General features: G+C 39.6%; 1 protein-coding gene across 5 annotated transcripts in view; it reads left to right on the top strand.

The window, feature by feature from the left end:
• The window catches only part of ZNF385A (zinc finger protein 385A), a 1,202,383-nt gene that overhangs the window by 1,173,934 nt on the left and 10,815 nt on the right, over window positions 1-17,634 (top strand). The window lies entirely within an intron of this gene.

The raw sequence follows: 17,634 nt of genomic DNA, 5'->3' as shown, positions 1-17,634 counted from the left end.
GTATTGCAGTGCCAGCTCATACATTTTATAGGGGGTACAGTATGGTTGGAACAGTGTAATTCAGTGGTCTGGCATAACTTATACCTTTCAAAGGGTAGACTGTACAGTATGTCTCTTACGTGTACAATTTGTAAATTCTTGGGTACACCCCTGGTTCATGCCTGATATTTTTGGCATGTCCGTCATAACATTTTTGTTTATATGATAAGTCACTGAAGATAACAGTTAGTCGGTAATGCCAGTCATTTGAGTTTTATACTTTTTATTGTTCAAACAATGCATGCTGATGTGAAACCTTTATTCTATTAAAGTGAATTAGAATAATATTTAAAAATTTTCTCTGATTATAGGCCATTGTCCACCCATTATTTTTGGCTTTTGTCCAGAATTATTGAGCAAAGAAGTTGAGAGGTACAAGAGAAGATGACTCTGAGACAACAGTACTATAGCTTGCCTTATTACAAGTGTGTGCCTCTTAACGTCCTTCTGCACATTGCCCAACTGTGTTTACTCCCATACTGTCTGTACAAGCAGACGTAAAGCGATCAGCCATTGTGCAGGCAGATGTTAAGTGAAGCCAATACAAAGTGTAGGGTTAACGTCCTCACCACTTCATGTTATATAAGATAAAAACTGTCCCAGGCGTTAAGTGGCATATACCTTTATTATTGTCTTACTCTTAAAACAGGTTAGAAAGTAAGTCTATTTTTTTAGTTGCTTCTATGGATCATACTGCTGTCTACTAGTGCCTGTTCCATTCATGAGCTGTGGGCTACAGCAGGTTTCATAAATGGGCTCATTAGGACTATGGCTGGCTGCAACTCATACCTTTCTTCTCTGGTACTCAGAGCTTTATACCTCAATGTCACTGGCAATAATACAGTCATCCTATTGTTATTGGTGTTTCAAACATAGTGACTGGTTCTCAGTGTATATGATTACTTATAGCAGATATTTGATTTAGTTTATCTACAAAAACACGCCGGTGATTTTGTAAGCTGGAACCTTGATGACCACTGGTCACCTTTAATATGGAATCTTCTTAAAGTATTACTTCAGTAGAAAATGTTGTAGAATCCTTGATCATTTTTCATTAGTTACCTTGCTTATGGATATAATAAATTAGACACTTTCTGATAGCTTGCTGATGAATATAATAAATACTTTGCTGTATGTTGCATCTAGTGATGTTTACTTTGGATATGAATATCAATTTTATTTAGCAGGAATGTGCTCTAAGTGACTTAGAGGTATAGCGATGGGAAAGAAAAGCATAGCTAGGATGGAGTAATGGTTGCAGCCGCCCAGGGTGCAATGTGTTGCACATTGTGTGATCCTCATGAAATATCCTTTACAGGACAGTACACCATGACGATGTTTGGACCTGGCGGTCCTCTTTAAGGGGGGAGGACCACCAGATGAGAGAAGGGACTGTTTTTTCTTTCTTCTTCTTTTACATATGGTGTAAGGGCATAGGGAATCAGTACATGAGGTGTATGGCTCAGGAAGATCACATGGGGATCCGTTTTGCTTTCCTAAAGTGTGAAGCTGTAGGGCAACAGAACTTGTAGTTTTGGGCTTTAGGACCTGGTAAGCAGTACCACATCAGAGAAGGGACCATTTCTTTAGTTTTTTGCTCCTTAACACGGAGTTGAAGGACACTAGATTGGGGAGTGGCAATTGGGGACAAACATTCTAGCTAAGGCTCTGATGAGGCACCTCTATTTATCCCTGCTTGTGCAGATATCTTTATGAGGTATTGGGAAATGAACATAAACTGTGATAAACTGAATGTTTTCTACCATGTATGGACTTCTGGTGTCATTGTCACCCTGCTGAAGAGAGACTTTCGTTTACCCCAACTTGTGTCAATCTGTTTAGGAGCTACTGGAACAGGAAGATGAGTTGTGGTAAACAAAGCATTTTTCTGCCATGTTTGGATTTCTGGAGGCATTATCACCCCGCTGAAGAGTAGTTGAAAACAAAGATGAGCTGAGATAAACAGAGCATTTTCTGCCTTGTATGGACTTCTGCTGTCATTGTCACCCTGCTGAAGAGACACATTTGTTTACCCCAACTTGTGTCAGTCTCTTAAGGAGCTACTGGAACAGGAAGATGAGTTGCAGTAAACAAAGTATTTTTCTACCATGTATGGACTTCCGGTGGTATCGCTATGCTGCTGGCTCTGAGTTTGATTATTATTCCTCACACTGCATTACTCGAAACAGCTAAATGTAACACCAGCGCTTTGCAGTCACTTGAGGAATGTGGCCAAAACTTATCATATTTATAAATGAGTAAACACAAGGAAGATATGTGGTTACCATGTAGAGGTGACGTTCATTGTTTATTGCATTTTGTAACTATTTACAGATGCTATGGCTTAGGATTCACAATACATTTTCTTAAAAAACAGACAATTTTTGACATGTTACTTATAAAAAAAGCAAGTAATGGTGTACACGTTGCTATTCATAGAAAATTGCAGACCCACAATGACTGCTTTGTTGTCTACAGATAGTCATCTTCCTTTTCATAAAAACAAAATTTCAGTTCATGCAGATTAAGAGAATGTGTCCCAGACCTGAGAAAGGCAAAGTACTGACAGAAGTATGAAGAATGATTCTAGGCTACAGTGGCTGACAGCAACAGCATGCTTTTGGTGTCTCAGGAAATGATAAAAATATGTCTAGAGGAGCAACTTTTAATATATAAATCAGATGTAAGATGATACTTGTTTAACATGATCACGTCTCTCTTTAGTTCCTCTTCACCTTCACCATCCTTACATTAAGCTACAATGTCATACCATGTGCAAACTGGGTTTATTTTATTATCTGTAAGACATAACTCTCCCCTCTTTTAGCAGAGTTAATTTATAATGCCAGAATCTTACTCACAATACTGAAATATTAGTTCATATTGTTACCCGTTTCTGACAGATCCTTTATGTAATCCAAATCACAACCTCATAAAGAGTATTGAATGTTTGTTGGATATAACAAATAAGAGACTTGGCTGGAATATTTGAACATCAGTATGGATTTACTCACAATTTGTTTTGTCAACATGCAAGTAATTGCTACTATAAAATCAATCCATACAGAAAATTGCATTCCTTAGTAATATTATTGAAAGTAACACATTTTTCTTTTACAGGGAGGAAGGCCTCCCCCATTGCCTCCAACCCCCTCCCCCTCCATTTTCTGCATTTCCTAACAATTAGGACATATTAACTCTGAAAAAAAGAAAAAAGTATAACAAAAAATCAACTTGCATTTCCTTCATCTAGCAAAGCATTGAATGTTTGACAAAACCAGCCCCAACACACTAAATGTAATCTTTCTGCTTTGGCATTTTGTGAAATGTTTTAACACTACAATTAATTGTAATTTCTCCACCAGCAATCATTTTCCCCTTCTGTGGCTTTTGGGGAAGCTAGCATTTGTACAAATGCATGATAATCCAGGGAAGTAAATAATCTCAAATGGTTTTGGCCTTTAAATCTTAACTCATTCAAACCCAAGTTTGAAATATTTATTTATTTTTATTTTATTTTATTTTAATTTCACATTTGTTTACCAGGATAGTCAGTCTGGATGGATAGCCCATTTTCAGTGAGGCCCAGGGAGAAAAGCTCCACAAAAGCAAAAATACAGTACAGTACAAGCTCCACAAAACTGAAAAATACATGCATATTTTGTTTGCCTCAAGAATGAAATAAAATTGCACATTATAGCCTTTTTTAATGTTGTTAATAAAAATATATTCTTCACACACACACACACACACACACACACACACACAATATATATATATATATATATATATATATATATATATATATATATATATATATATATGGGTCCCTATGAGTTGATCGACAACTCAAAACAGCGACAGTGACTTCACCGACAAGTCACATCGCCGACATCGCAAAACACGGAGGTTTACCGAGTAACGGATGCAAATTCGCTACTCATGCCTACCATGGTTTGTTAAGTGTGGCAGTGTCATGCAACCATGGTAGGCATGAGTACCAGATTTGCATCCGTTACTCGGTAAACCTCTGTGTTTTGCGATGTCGGCGATGTGACTTGTCGGTGAAGTCACTGTCGCTGTTTTGAGTTGTCGATCAACTCATAGGGACCCATATACATATATATATATATATATATATATATATATATATATATATATATATATATGTTTATCCTGATTTTTATATTTGTTATTGATAGGGCAGTTGTTATGATAACATGATAGTTCTAGGTGCTTAAAGACGACTGTGTCACAAACAGGGCCTGACGCATCTTGTAGCTCGCACAAGTTGCCACTCACATTAAAATCAAATATGTGTCCAGGCAATGTGCGGCAGCCATGTGGTAAGAGTAATGTTGCTGATCCTTGCCGAAATACATATTCGAGTCTGTGTAAAGTAAGTCTGACAGTGATAAGGAGGGAAGGAGTGGGAGAGGAAGTTAGTATAGTCTAGGTTTTCATAAACTGATCGGGAGAGGGATTTATGTTTAGGGAGAATGGAATTTTTGGGTTAGGGAGCAGCAGTAACGTTTATGGCTATGGAGCAGGAGGGCAGTTTTAGCTTAAGGAGTGATTAGGCACTTTAGGTTCAGGAGGGAAAATTTAGGTTTAGGTTGAGGGAGAGAGGGTAATTTATGATTAGGGAATGGGCAGGAAATATTAGGTTTGAGGAGTGTTTGAGGACTTTAGGTTTAGGGAGTGTGAATAGAATTTTACGTTAATGTAGTGATTGGGGACTTTAAGTTTAGAGAGGAGAAATAGAGTTTAAGATTTAGTTAGTGATTGGGGATGTACAGTTTAAAGGAGAAATAGATATTTAGGTTTAAGTAGTGATTGGGGGGATGTTAGGTTAAGGAAAGGGGGTGGAATTTTAGGTTTAGGGATTGAGGATTCCTATTAGGGTTAGGGGACCTTGTGGGAGTTTTAGCATTGGAGCTCGGGCTCTACTAGGGCCACACACTTTAGTGGATCAGGTAATGGGAGGGTTTGGTAACTAAGTAAGATTAGAATAACTGGAGTTAGGGCACTTGCTGTTTAACTCAAGTGCTAGTGAAGAATGTGTGTTGCCAGGCCATGCCAACACTTAAAGTTCTAAATGGAATTGACTTCGATAATTTTATATATGGTACATTACACTTGACACTTGTGATCTTCACACTACACAGTCTTTTTTGTCAGACTTTTCCTCAAGATAATTCTCATGCCCTCTACTTAGAATCTAAATACTGTGCTGCCAGTTCAGAAGAAAATGCTTGCATCTACATACTTACACACAGATGCACACAAGTGCCAATAAGCACAAGCACACAAAAATACATGGGCACAGACCAGACACACACGCACACACACACACACACACACACACACACACACACACACACACACACACACACACACACACACACACACATGCACAAACACATGCCCGCACACACACCCACTCACACAGTTAGAAGAGTTTTCATCAATTCAACCTGGGGATGGCCTGTGCAGCCATCCTTGAAAAGACAATAAACACAACTGAAGCAAAGCAGCTCCCCTGCAGGACTGTGGTACATTGACTTCTCTGGTTAAAATCATATATGGTCTTCATGATTACTCACCTGGTATCTGTCTATGAACTTGTGAGCTCTAGATATCTGGCTGTGGCCATCTCCATTCAAGATAGCAGACATCCTTCTCTATCTGAAAAATACTCCCTAACCCTGCCACTTCTTAATTACTTTATTTAGTCAGACAGTACTAATGTAACTTAATTTCCACAATGGTGGTTCATTGGTACTTCTGATGCTGTCCTAACAACTACTCACGTCTGGGGAAATCAGTATCAGTCAGAAAAAAAAAGACAACCAAACGGGGCAGGTCAAAATCTTTGCATCCTGTTTTCTAAATAATTGCTTCTCCTTCACAGTATGACTGGTAGTTGTTTTGTTTTCCAGTAGTAGAAAGCTTAGGTTCATAGATTGGTACTAGGCTAACTGCCCTTTGTGAGTCATTTTAAGGCTAGCCAATTATCCCTTGTGAGACTCAAACCCTGCACCTTGTGTTTGCAAGGCAAACACCTTAACCATTAGGCCACCCTCCCAACCAAAATCTTTGGAGATGCCAGAGATTGATCCCAGGGCCTCATACATGCAAAGCATGCACTCTACCACTGAGCTACATCCTCTGTTATAAAGCTGTACCTTTTATTAATATAAATAGCAAGTAACTGACAATTCAATATCTGTTATTACACCTAGTTGGAAATGTTGGTCATCAGCTGTACTATACTCACTACTTTGGCTATAGAGGCAGAAACTAATAAAAAGGTTTGGTACTTTTGCGTTGATGGGCAACACTTAAAATGTGCTGTCCTACTTATTGTTTTCTGGTTTTAAGTTTCTGTTCATCCTCACAGTACTATTGATTTTGTCACATGTGTCTGTCAACATGCACACACTGACAATGGGGGCAAAGGAGTTTGACAAATACAAACGTGTTGAAAAGGGTAAATGAAGATGGGGATAGACCGTAAAATGCCCAGATGGTAAAATGTGCACATCGTCTGAAAAGAAGGGACATGTTACACTCAGTAAGTGGCTCAGACTGGAGATTATAGCACCTGCATGGTTTCAGCCTGAGATGTGCCATTCTTTTAACAGGAAGTGGCTTACTTATAAACTGGAGACAGGACATGATTGAAATACTTTCCAAGCTACACAGTTGTGATTTTATGACACATGACAGTAAAGCAGAACTTTTTTCATTCAGTACTTTGGTTTGTGTACTTTTACAGAGAGATAGAGAGAGAGAAAACAGGCTGAGTACATGCAGAGAAACCTAACAGTGGCATAAAATAAAAACTTGTAAGTTATGATTTTAAACAGATACTATCATTCTTATAAAATCATGCAGTTACACTTAGGTTCATACGTGAGTACTAGGCTAATGGCCCTGGAGCCACTACAAGCCTAGCCCAAGAATGTTCCCAGTCATCCTGCTACTGGACGTTAATTCCTTGTGGCCCTATCGAGCAAGGCTGTTGAAGTGATCCCTGGGGTGAATTTTCTATTACCCATCCACTCGTCAAGATTTTTCTTGAAGAGGGCTAGTGAGGTGCTCTGCTTGATGTGAATGGGGAGTTTATTCCAGAGTATGAAAAGTCTCTGGGTTAGGAACCTGTCCCTCTAGCAGGTTCTGTTTATTGTGGTGATGAGGTTGAGGTCTTTGGAGCATGTGGCGCTGAGGGATTGAAACTTTTTCAGATGACGCATGTCTAGCAAGACTGCATCAGACATGGCTTTGTATGTCAAGCAGAGATTGCCTCTGAGTAGACGATATGAGATGAAGTAAAGCTGGAGTTTTCTGAGTCTTTCTGTATAGGGCATGGGTTTGACTCCTAAGACTCTCTTTGTGAGGAACTTTTGTAGCCTCTCTAGTTTTTGTAGGTGTCTAGTGAGGTACATGCCAAATGGGGCATTGTACTCTATAATGGGTCTAATGAGGGATGAGTAGAGAAGGATTATGACTTCTTTCTTCCTGGATGAGAAACCTTTTGTAATGAGGTGTGCCACATAAAAGGACTTTTTAACAACAGTGGCAACATGGTTGTCAAAGGAGAGGTTGCTATCTACCTGTGTTCCTAGATCTCTTATCACACCTTCAGAGTTATGTGGGCTACTGTTAATTTGGTAGTTCGTGGGCATTGTGTTTTTCCTGAAGGGAATGACAATGCACTTTTTAGCATTGAGCTTAAGACCTTGGTTCTGGCACCAGTCATTGGTCTCTGTGAGGCCTTTTTGTAGAATGTCAGTATCAGCTTGAGAATCAATAATATCTCCCAGTTTACAGTCATCCGTGAATTAGGTTAATCAGAGTCCCTTTGTGCTGGCTTGAACTTCAGAGAAGTAGATGCCAAACAGGAGAGGACCCAGTACCGATCCCTGTGGGACTCCACTTGTAACTGCCCAGTAGTCAGATTTGGTATCCGCTACCTTCACTGTGTGGGCTCTGTCAGTGAGCCAGTTGGCCACCCATCTTATGACGTAGGGGTTTGTGACTAGGTTAGTGAGTCTATCAATGATTCCTGAGTGGGGGATGGTGTTAGAGGCCTTGGCCATATCAAGGTAAGCTGTATGGATTACTTTGCCTTCATCCACCACTCTGGTGACAGATTTGAAGAAGTCTATCAGGTTGAGAAGACATGATCTGTCCTTCACAAACCCAAACTGTGTGGGGTCCAGTGTTTGAAGATTCCCTAGACCCCTATTAATAAGGTCCATAATGATGTGCACAGTAACCTTACAGATCAGGCTCGTCAAGCTGATGGGGCGGTAGTTACCAAGGTCTGTAGTCGCTCCCCCTTTGTGGAGTAGAATGACTGTTGCGGTGTGCCATTTGGTGGGAACAAAGCCTGAAGTGAGGCTGTAGTTGAACAGGGCACTCAGGTTTGGTGCCAGTTCCCTTTGTAATTCATGTAGGACACAGCCAGGTTATATGATCAGGTCCCATAGAGGCTGTATTCTTTGCTTTGGACAGTGCAGTTGCTGCCTGTGCAGCCGTGATATTAGGGATTTGGCATTCCTCAGGTATTGGGATGGGCCCTTTAGGGAGTGAACGGGGGGTAAAGTTTGCACTAAACCTGTTGGCCAAGATATTGGCAATATCAGCTGGTTCAGTATAAGTGGTCCCATTGTGCAGTAGCTCAGAACACATCTGTGTATTGTTATACAGATTCTTGACATAACTAAAGAATGCCTTGTGGTTATCTTTAGTATCTGTAGCAATTTTGTTTTCGTAACTAGCTTTGGAGGATTTGATGAGGGATCTCGGATTTTTGCTGAGATTTACAAGGGAATTTTTCCAGTCTTAGGACTTTACCCTTTTTTGTAACAGTTTTTTTCCTTCTGTTAATGGCAGGGGACCACCAGATTGGCTTCCTTTTTTTGGAGGACAGCATCTTGGTTCTGTTTGATATGGCCCAATCTATGTACTTGTGTAAATGCTCATACAGTGCCTTGGTGTATGATTCAGCAGCCATACACCCATTCCCCATTTGCATGGATGACGTGAAGTTTGCCACTTCTGTCTTTAGAAGCTCAGAAATGGCTTTGGAGAAGTTCTTCACTGTGGTTTCCTTCATGGGGGGGTGAAGATGGGACTTGGATATCGATGGTGATTAACTTGTGGTCATCCCCCATGTTTGTAATGACCAGGTCAAGAATGTTTCTACCTCTAGTGGGTGTGAGAATGAGTTGGTTCAGGGTGTTGGAATTAATGAATTCCAGAAAACGTTAGGCAAATGAGTTGAAATGGGAGTAATTGTTCCAGCTAATGGAGGGGTAGTTAAAGTCTCCCAGCATAAGGGAATTAGGTTGAACCTTAATGTTTTCCAGAGTGTTCAGAAATGCAAAGTGGGAGTCTTAGGACATTTCTGTAAACACGTCCTGAACGTTATGGTTTACGTTAGTATAACTTTGAAATATGTACTTACAGGAAAGGAAGATCATAAGCTGAGCAATAATGGCCATGAAAAGGAAGTAGTGTAAAACACATGCTTATTTGTGCTGTGCTCCGACAGAAATGTTAAAAGTCAGTTCAACAAAAATGTGTTTCTGGATAGAAAATCCATAATACTGTGAGGACGAACAGAAACTTAAAACCACAAAAAGAATAAGTAGCAATGAGTTCACATTGACCGCACATTTTGAGTGTTGCCTCGTTAACGGAAAAGTACCAAAGGTTTCATTCAAGACAGGCTGTGGGATGTGAGCTGAGGATTATTATTACCTATGGGACAGAATGAGCTGAGGATTATTATTACCTATGGGACAGAATGAGCTGAGGATTATTATTACCTATGGGACAGAATGAGCTGAGGATTATTATTACCTATGGGACAGAATGAGCTGAGGATTATTATTACCTATGGGACAGAATGAGCTGAGGATTATTATTACCTATGGGACAGAATGAGCTGAGGATTATTATTACCTATGGGACAGAATGAGCTGAGGATTATTATTACCTATGGGACAGAATGAGCTGAGGATTATTATTACCTATGGGACAGAATGAGCTGAGGATTATTATTACCTATGGGACAGAATGAGCTGAGGATTATTATTACCTATGGGACAGAATGAGCTGAGGATTATTATTACCTATGGGACAGAATGAGCTGAGGATTATTATTACCTATGGGACAGAATGAGCTGAGGATTATTATTACCTATGGGACAGAATGAGCTGAGGATTATTATTACCTATGGGACAGAATGAGCTGAGGATTATTATTACCTATGGGACAGAATGAGCTGAGGATTATTATTACCTATGGGACAGAATGAGCTGAGGATTATTATTACCTATGGGACAGAATGAGCTGAGGATTATTATTACCTATGGGACAGAATGAGCTGAGGATTATTATTACCTATGGGACAGAATGAGCTGAGGATTATTATTACCTATGGGACAGAATGAGCTGAGGATTATTATTACCTATGGGACAGAATGAGCTGAGGATTATTATTACCTATGGGACAGAATGAGCTGAGGATTATTATTACCTATGGGACAGAATGAGCTGAGGATTATTATTACCTATGGGACAGAATGAGCTGAGGATTATTATTACCTATGGGACAGAATGAGCTGAGGATTATTATTACCTATGGGACAGAATGAGCTGAGGATTATTATTACCTATGGGACAGAATGAGCTGAGGATTATTATTACCTATGGGACAGAATGAGCTGAGGATTATTATTACCTATGGGACAGAATGAGCTGAGGATTATTATTACCTATGGGACAGAATGAGCTGAGGATTATTATTACCTATGGGACAGAATGAGCTGAGGATTATTATTACCTATGGGACAGAATGAGCTGAGGATTATTATTACCTATGGGACAGAATGAGCTGAGGATTATTATTACCTATGGGACAGAATGAGCTGAGGATTATTATTACCTATGGGACAGAATGAGCTGAGGATTATTATTACCTATGGGACAGAATGAGCTGAGGATTATTATTACCTATGGGACAGAATGAGCTGAGGATTATTATTACCTATGGGACAGAATGAGCTGAGGATTATTATTACCTATGGGACAGAATGAGCTGAGGATTATTATTACCTATGGGACAGAATGAGCTGAGGATTATTATTACCTATGGGACAGAATGAGCTGAGGATTATTATTACCTATGGGACAGAATGAGCTGAGGATTATTATTACCTATGGGACAGAATGAGCTGAGGATTATTATTACCTATGGGACAGAATGAGCTGAGGATTATTATTACCTATGGGACAGAATGAGCTGAGGATTATTATTACCTATGGGACAGAATGAGCTGAGGATTATTATTACCTATGGGACAGAATGAGCTGAGGATTATTATTACCTATGGGACAGAATGAGCTGAGGATTATTATTACCTATGGGACAGAATGAGCTGAGGATTATTATTACCTATGGGACAGAATGAGCTGAGGATTATTATTACCTATGGGACAGAATGAGCTGAGGATTATTATTACCTATGGGACAGAATGAGCTGAGGATTATTATTACCTATGGGACAGAATGAGCTGAGGATTATTATTACCTATGGGACAGAATGAGCTGAGGATTATTATTACCTATGGGACAGAATGAGCTGAGGATTATTATTACCTATGGGACAGAATGAGCTGAGGATTATTATTACCTATGGGACAGAATGAGCTGAGGATTATTATTACCTATGGGACAGAATGAGCTGAGGATTATTATTACCTATGGGACAGAATGAGCTGAGGATTATTATTACCTATGGGACAGAATGAGCTGAGGATTATTATTACCTATGGGACAGAATGAGCTGAGGATTATTATTACCTATGGGACAGAATGAGCTGAGGATTATTATTACCTATGGGACAGAATGAGCTGAGGATTATTATTACCTATGGGACAGAATGAGCTGAGGATTATTATTACCTATGGGACAGAATGAGCTGAGGATTATTATTACCTATGGGACAGAATGAGCTGAGGATTATTATTACCTATGGGACAGAATGAGCTGAGGATTATTATTACCTATGGGACAGAATGAGCTGAGGATTATTATTACCTATGGGACAGAATGAGCTGAGGATTATTATTACCTATGGGACAGAATGAGCTGAGGATTATTATTACCTATGGGACAGAATGAGCTGAGGATTATTATTACCTATGGGACAGAATGAGCTGAGGATTATTATTACCTATGGGACAGAATGAGCTGAGGATTATTATTACCTATGGGACAGAATGAGCTGAGGATTATTATTACCTATGGGACAGAATGAGCTGAGGATTATTATTACCTATGGGACAGAATGAGCTGAGGATTATTATTACCTATGGGACAGAATGAGCTGAGGATTATTATTATTTATGGGACAGAAGATTATTGGTGCTGCGGTAGCGTTGTCGCCTCACAGTAAGATGCTGACCGATTCTACTCTCAGCTAGAGCATCTTCTGTGTGGAGACATGCGTGAATGGGCATACCTTTGTTGAAGGTTGTGTGTCAGGGCCGGCAACTCGGCACATAAAAATCTACTGCCAATCATTAGCGGACTGGAGTTCTGCTATGCCGACCCCTAACCGGGAAAAGCCAAAAGTCATAACAACAACAACAACAACATGGGACAGATGATTATTTAAACTCACAGTGCATGTGTAGGTGTGATAAATCACAAAAATGAGACTCACTGGTACAAAGGTGTGGCTACAAATTTCAGATATGTGCACCATTACAGATAAGTTGTGAAACTATATGGAACAATTTTACATAACTATTTTTGGCTCCACAATATTTTTTCATAGCAAAATCATATCATCATTTGTCAAAATTGTATTCTACATGAAAATGAAGTACTACATGTATCACTTTCCTTAGATGGTGTTTGCATTAGACATTAGTGTGATAAAATATAAAAGCACATTTTGTAAATCAGTAAAGTGCAGAGACCTGCGCATTGCACAAATATTGCTACATTTCCTGGGATTTATAAGCCCCACCCTCCTTTTGAACGTATGCCTCACTCCACAACTGAGAGTGCAATAATAGCTGTACATACGATAAGTGCCCTCATATACCTTATTACTTGCAAATACCTATAAGAAGTTATAAGGCTGAATTGTTAAAGCATGATTTACTGGCTTGTATCTCAGCATGAATTTCTGAATGTGCTTTACATATGAAACAGCCAGAAAAACCCTCTGAGACTGGCAGTTACAAAACTTTACTTTTCTTTGACATGCATTCCTGAAATTAGCTATTTAAGAGAGAGAAGGTACTCCCTGCATGGGAGTTAGGATGTAGGTTACTCTGTGAACAAAGTATGGGGTATTTATAACCAATGTATGTGACTGTATATAGCTGTTATATTTGGTGATTATCGCATGTGATCCAAGCATTCCATCAATTGATAAAACTGACTATCTGTAATGTTGTACTGGGTATACATGGCCACCCTCCACAATCGGTGGCATACATGATCATGTTGGAAATTTACATGACAATCCCTGGAAAAACCTACACTACAATAATTAGTAAAAGACCTTTAGTAAAACTTAACTGGGAAATAAAAGTATACTTATCTATATCTTGCGGTGCACATGTAGGCATTCCAGTGAAATAGAGGGATAAAGTCATGACTGCAGCCCAGCTTACTATGGTTCTGTTAGCAGCTCAGGTGACTGGTGGAGCAGCAGGGGTGGGATGGGTGGCTATGGGGGCATTCCCTGTGACTATTCATGGTGGAAACTGGGGATGTCATATTGAGGGGGCATAGTGCAATGAGGTGATAGAGTGGTGGGCATGGCTGAGCTCATGTGGAGATGGGGTGAAACACTCTATATTTTCATTGTACACCCGATCCTCAGATGCAACCATATCAGTACTCTGGGATGTGAGAGTAACGGGTACACCTGAGCTAAAAATGCCTTCAGCCGAAGATAACAGCCAGGACCCCCAGGATAACTTTAGGATCCACAACTGGCCCCACCTGCATCAGAGTAAGTCTAGCAAACAATTGAGAAGTTGGCAGATCCTGCATGGATGTGGATCCTGGGTAGGAAGACAGAAGGATGAAGCAGGAAGCTATAAGTGCTCTCTAACATCTATCTATAGTGACCAGTGTCTACAGGACAAAGCACAGGAAGCGGAGGAAAAATGATCAGTTTAGGATAAAGCTCTATGCACTAGACAGAATTATGGTTGGGTCTCACAGCTCACTCACAAGGTGAATTTCTTGGCGTCCATGTCTTGTACTCATATTAAATTGGTTATGATCAGACCTGATCATAATCGTCCCTATTATTAAAAGCTTCCCATGACGAACACAAGCAGTACAAAGGACACAAGTGTTTCTGAGCACTGGGTAACTGCCAGAACATTTAACACTGTCCCCATCACACCCCCACATCTTTACCAATTCTATGCATTGTTAGAAAAATAGAGAGTAACAGGATGTGCCTTAAGATGTCTAACCGATTTTGCTTCTCTTCATCTTGCACACTTAACACAATGTACTACCTTATGCAAACTAAAACATTTTCCATAGATTAAAATACTTCTTTTTTCTGATCTGAATGTACTACCACAAATTCCACTCACTGCCGTACAAAGCAAAATACTGACACTGCACTCTAGTCCAGCTCTGTATTACCACAACCTGTGTTTAAACAAGTCACATAAGCAAGCAGTACTTCAGGCAGAGGCTGCAAAAGATCCATGTGGATCAGCGCTCTATTCTGGTTAACAAGTGCAAATATGAAAATAAATACATACTTAGCACTACATTTACATGAATGTCTAACTTTAGAAAACATTCCTGATAAAAATATTGCTAAACAACATAAAGTTATATGTTTTTGCCAACTGATGCAGCTATAAAGCATTGACTTTCCAGAAACTAGACAGAAATCAAATCTCCATTTTTTTTGTGTATATATTTTAACAACTCTGTTAGTAAAGGCAACTTAATTTGTCTAACTTTCCCAATAAACAAATGTAAAATAAAATAAATACATTTTGATTAATTGTGGACAAATCTTTTGTCAGAAATACATCAGAACCAGAAGGTCAGTTTAAGATATTGTTATTTACAACTTTCTTCCACAAAATGGTATAGAAATCTGGAACTTCATTTTCAAAAGAAGCTCATCTGGCACCACAAATAACAAAATGCACTGTTTTCCATATTTGCCTTAAGGTTTCTGTCTATCTTGTTGTGCTAATTTAGCCATGGAAGTGCTTTGCCAGTCCTCTGACTATATGTCATGATACTTTTTACCAGTTATGTTACCCTAAATAGATCACTAAATTGCAAAACAGAAACCTTCTCCCACTTAAAAGCATCACTTTTCAACAGAGCACAGCTGCAATGTTCATTATTTTAAGTAACTATGCTTTGCTGAGAAAGATATAGTTTGTAGCTACCTTGGGTATTTTTTTTGCCCCCTCACATGATGTACTTTGTAGCTGATGACCTTGTCCTTTCCATTCCTGTTGTTTCCAACTTTAATGCCGCAGAATTACCCAACAGGTATTGACTTGTTAGACTTGGAAAGGGGGAAACAGAGAGGAACTTCTATCAGTATCATATATGCTATTGTATATGCAGGGAATTTTTTGGAATACCCTAATTGGGTGTTATTGCTGACATCATGTGCATCATTTCAGTCATAGATAATGTTACACCTAACACATCAATCAGCTTCAGACCTACCCTCTAATGCCGAATTTAATGGCCATTGCTATTATAATCACAGTATGTCCCATTAAATGGGGAGTGCCAAATGGCAGATGGAAGTCCCACTCCTCCCTCTTGATTGGTCAGTTTAATAAAATGCCACTCCTTTCCACCCTACCTTCCATGGCTCCTCCAGTGACTGATCTGCTAATTAATTTCAAGTCACTTAGTTTGTAGTCAGGGATCCATCCATCACTGCAACTTATAAGGTAACTTGGAATTTTGGAGAAATAATTGGCAGAAAATGAACCCACACCCTTAAATGTGCTAGCATGCATCAGCCTTCAGCCTTGCCTATTTGTTCACTAAATATTTATGTTTGGGAGTAAACCTAGCTGCTAGATAGCTATGTGTGTGTGTGTGTGTGTGTGTGTGTGTGTGTGTGTGTGTGTGTGTGTGTGTGTGTGTGTGTGTGTGTGTGTGAGTGTGCGTGTGTGCTTGTGTATGTCTGTGTGTGTGTGTGTGTGTGCTTTTGTGTGTGTGTGTGTGTGTGTGTGTGTGTGTGTGTGTGTGTGTGTGTGTGTGTGTGTGTGTGTGTGTGTGTGTGTGTGTTTGTTTAAGAGAGATTCCATGCTTGGAAAGCATTTCTTCATAGAAAAGGCTTGAACCATTCAGTGAACTGCATGTATGAGGGAATGAGTGAAGAAAGGTAAGTATGATGCAATGTAGAATGATAAAGTACATTTAAAGGGGCAGTATACATAGAGTTTTGGCATCCTATGCCATCACACATGCATAATGCACTTTGCAACTACAAAAGTTGGAGTAGCAATGTTATTCCCATGGTACATCATTACCAAGAGGCCTGGTGACTACAGGCAGCATTTGAACTGCACTGGCTGGAGAATTAGATATATTTACAGGGACACAGCTGTGGATGGATACCTACATGCCAAACTGATGTTGATAGATTTTCATGTTCCTCATCATTTTGAATCCTTCCATTTATGCACAACCCATTTTCTGATTTTTGCACATGAGATCAGGGTGCCACTTCAACAGTGAAAGTCCTCTAGAGGCAAGGTTCACATCGCTGGGTGACTAGCCCTGCCATGGCTGTTCTTCCATACCACACATTTCCACTTACAGTCACACCTACGGCCAATGTAAAGTGTCCAATCCACCTACTGCATGTCTTTAGAATATAGGAGGAAGCCGAAGCACCCAGAGGAAATCCATATAAACACAGGGAGGATATGCAAACTCAGCACATAAGGCACCCCAGCTTGAGAATCAAACTAGAAAACCTCTTGCTGGGAGGTGACACCCTGTTGGCATAAAAGGTTCTAAATATTCTTATGTATAGATGAGGGGTGCATGTGAATATTATAGATGTGAGGATATACAGCTTACAGTAATGTCATGTGTAACATCTTCTGCTCTAGTGGTTTAGTTGTTTATGTTTGTAGGCACCTATGTCTGTTATATTTGTGTATCAAGGCAAGGACTTGCCTAAAATATCAGTACTGATCACTTCTCCAAAGCTTTAAGTAAATAAACCCTGGGTATTGCTGACTTTCTATCCTTGTAGAAAATGAGTTATTATTTCACCTCTTTTAATTAGGGACCCTATTAGACTGACAAAAAGTCTAAAGATCGAACGGCTTAGTGATCGAAAATGCCGTTCTTCAAAGTAAGTATTGTAGGTGGCTGCGCCCTCCACAACCCCCCCCCCCTGCTAATTATATATAACAACTTCCAAGATTGCACTACAGTGAGGAAAGGGCATATTTTCCAATCTTCACTGTACCGCAATCTCACAATACCGATTCCAAAGAACGGCATTTTCGATTTCTAAAC

The sequence above is a fragment of the Protopterus annectens genome, chromosome 9.part0, assembly GCF_019279795.1.
Source record: "Protopterus annectens isolate FY-2018-M chromosome 9.part0, PAN1.0, whole genome shotgun sequence".
NCBI lineage: Eukaryota > Metazoa > Chordata > Ceratodontiformes > Protopteridae > Protopterus > Protopterus annectens.
The sequence above is the reverse complement of the archived record's forward strand: the minus strand, read 5'-3'. Positions and strand labels throughout refer to the sequence as shown.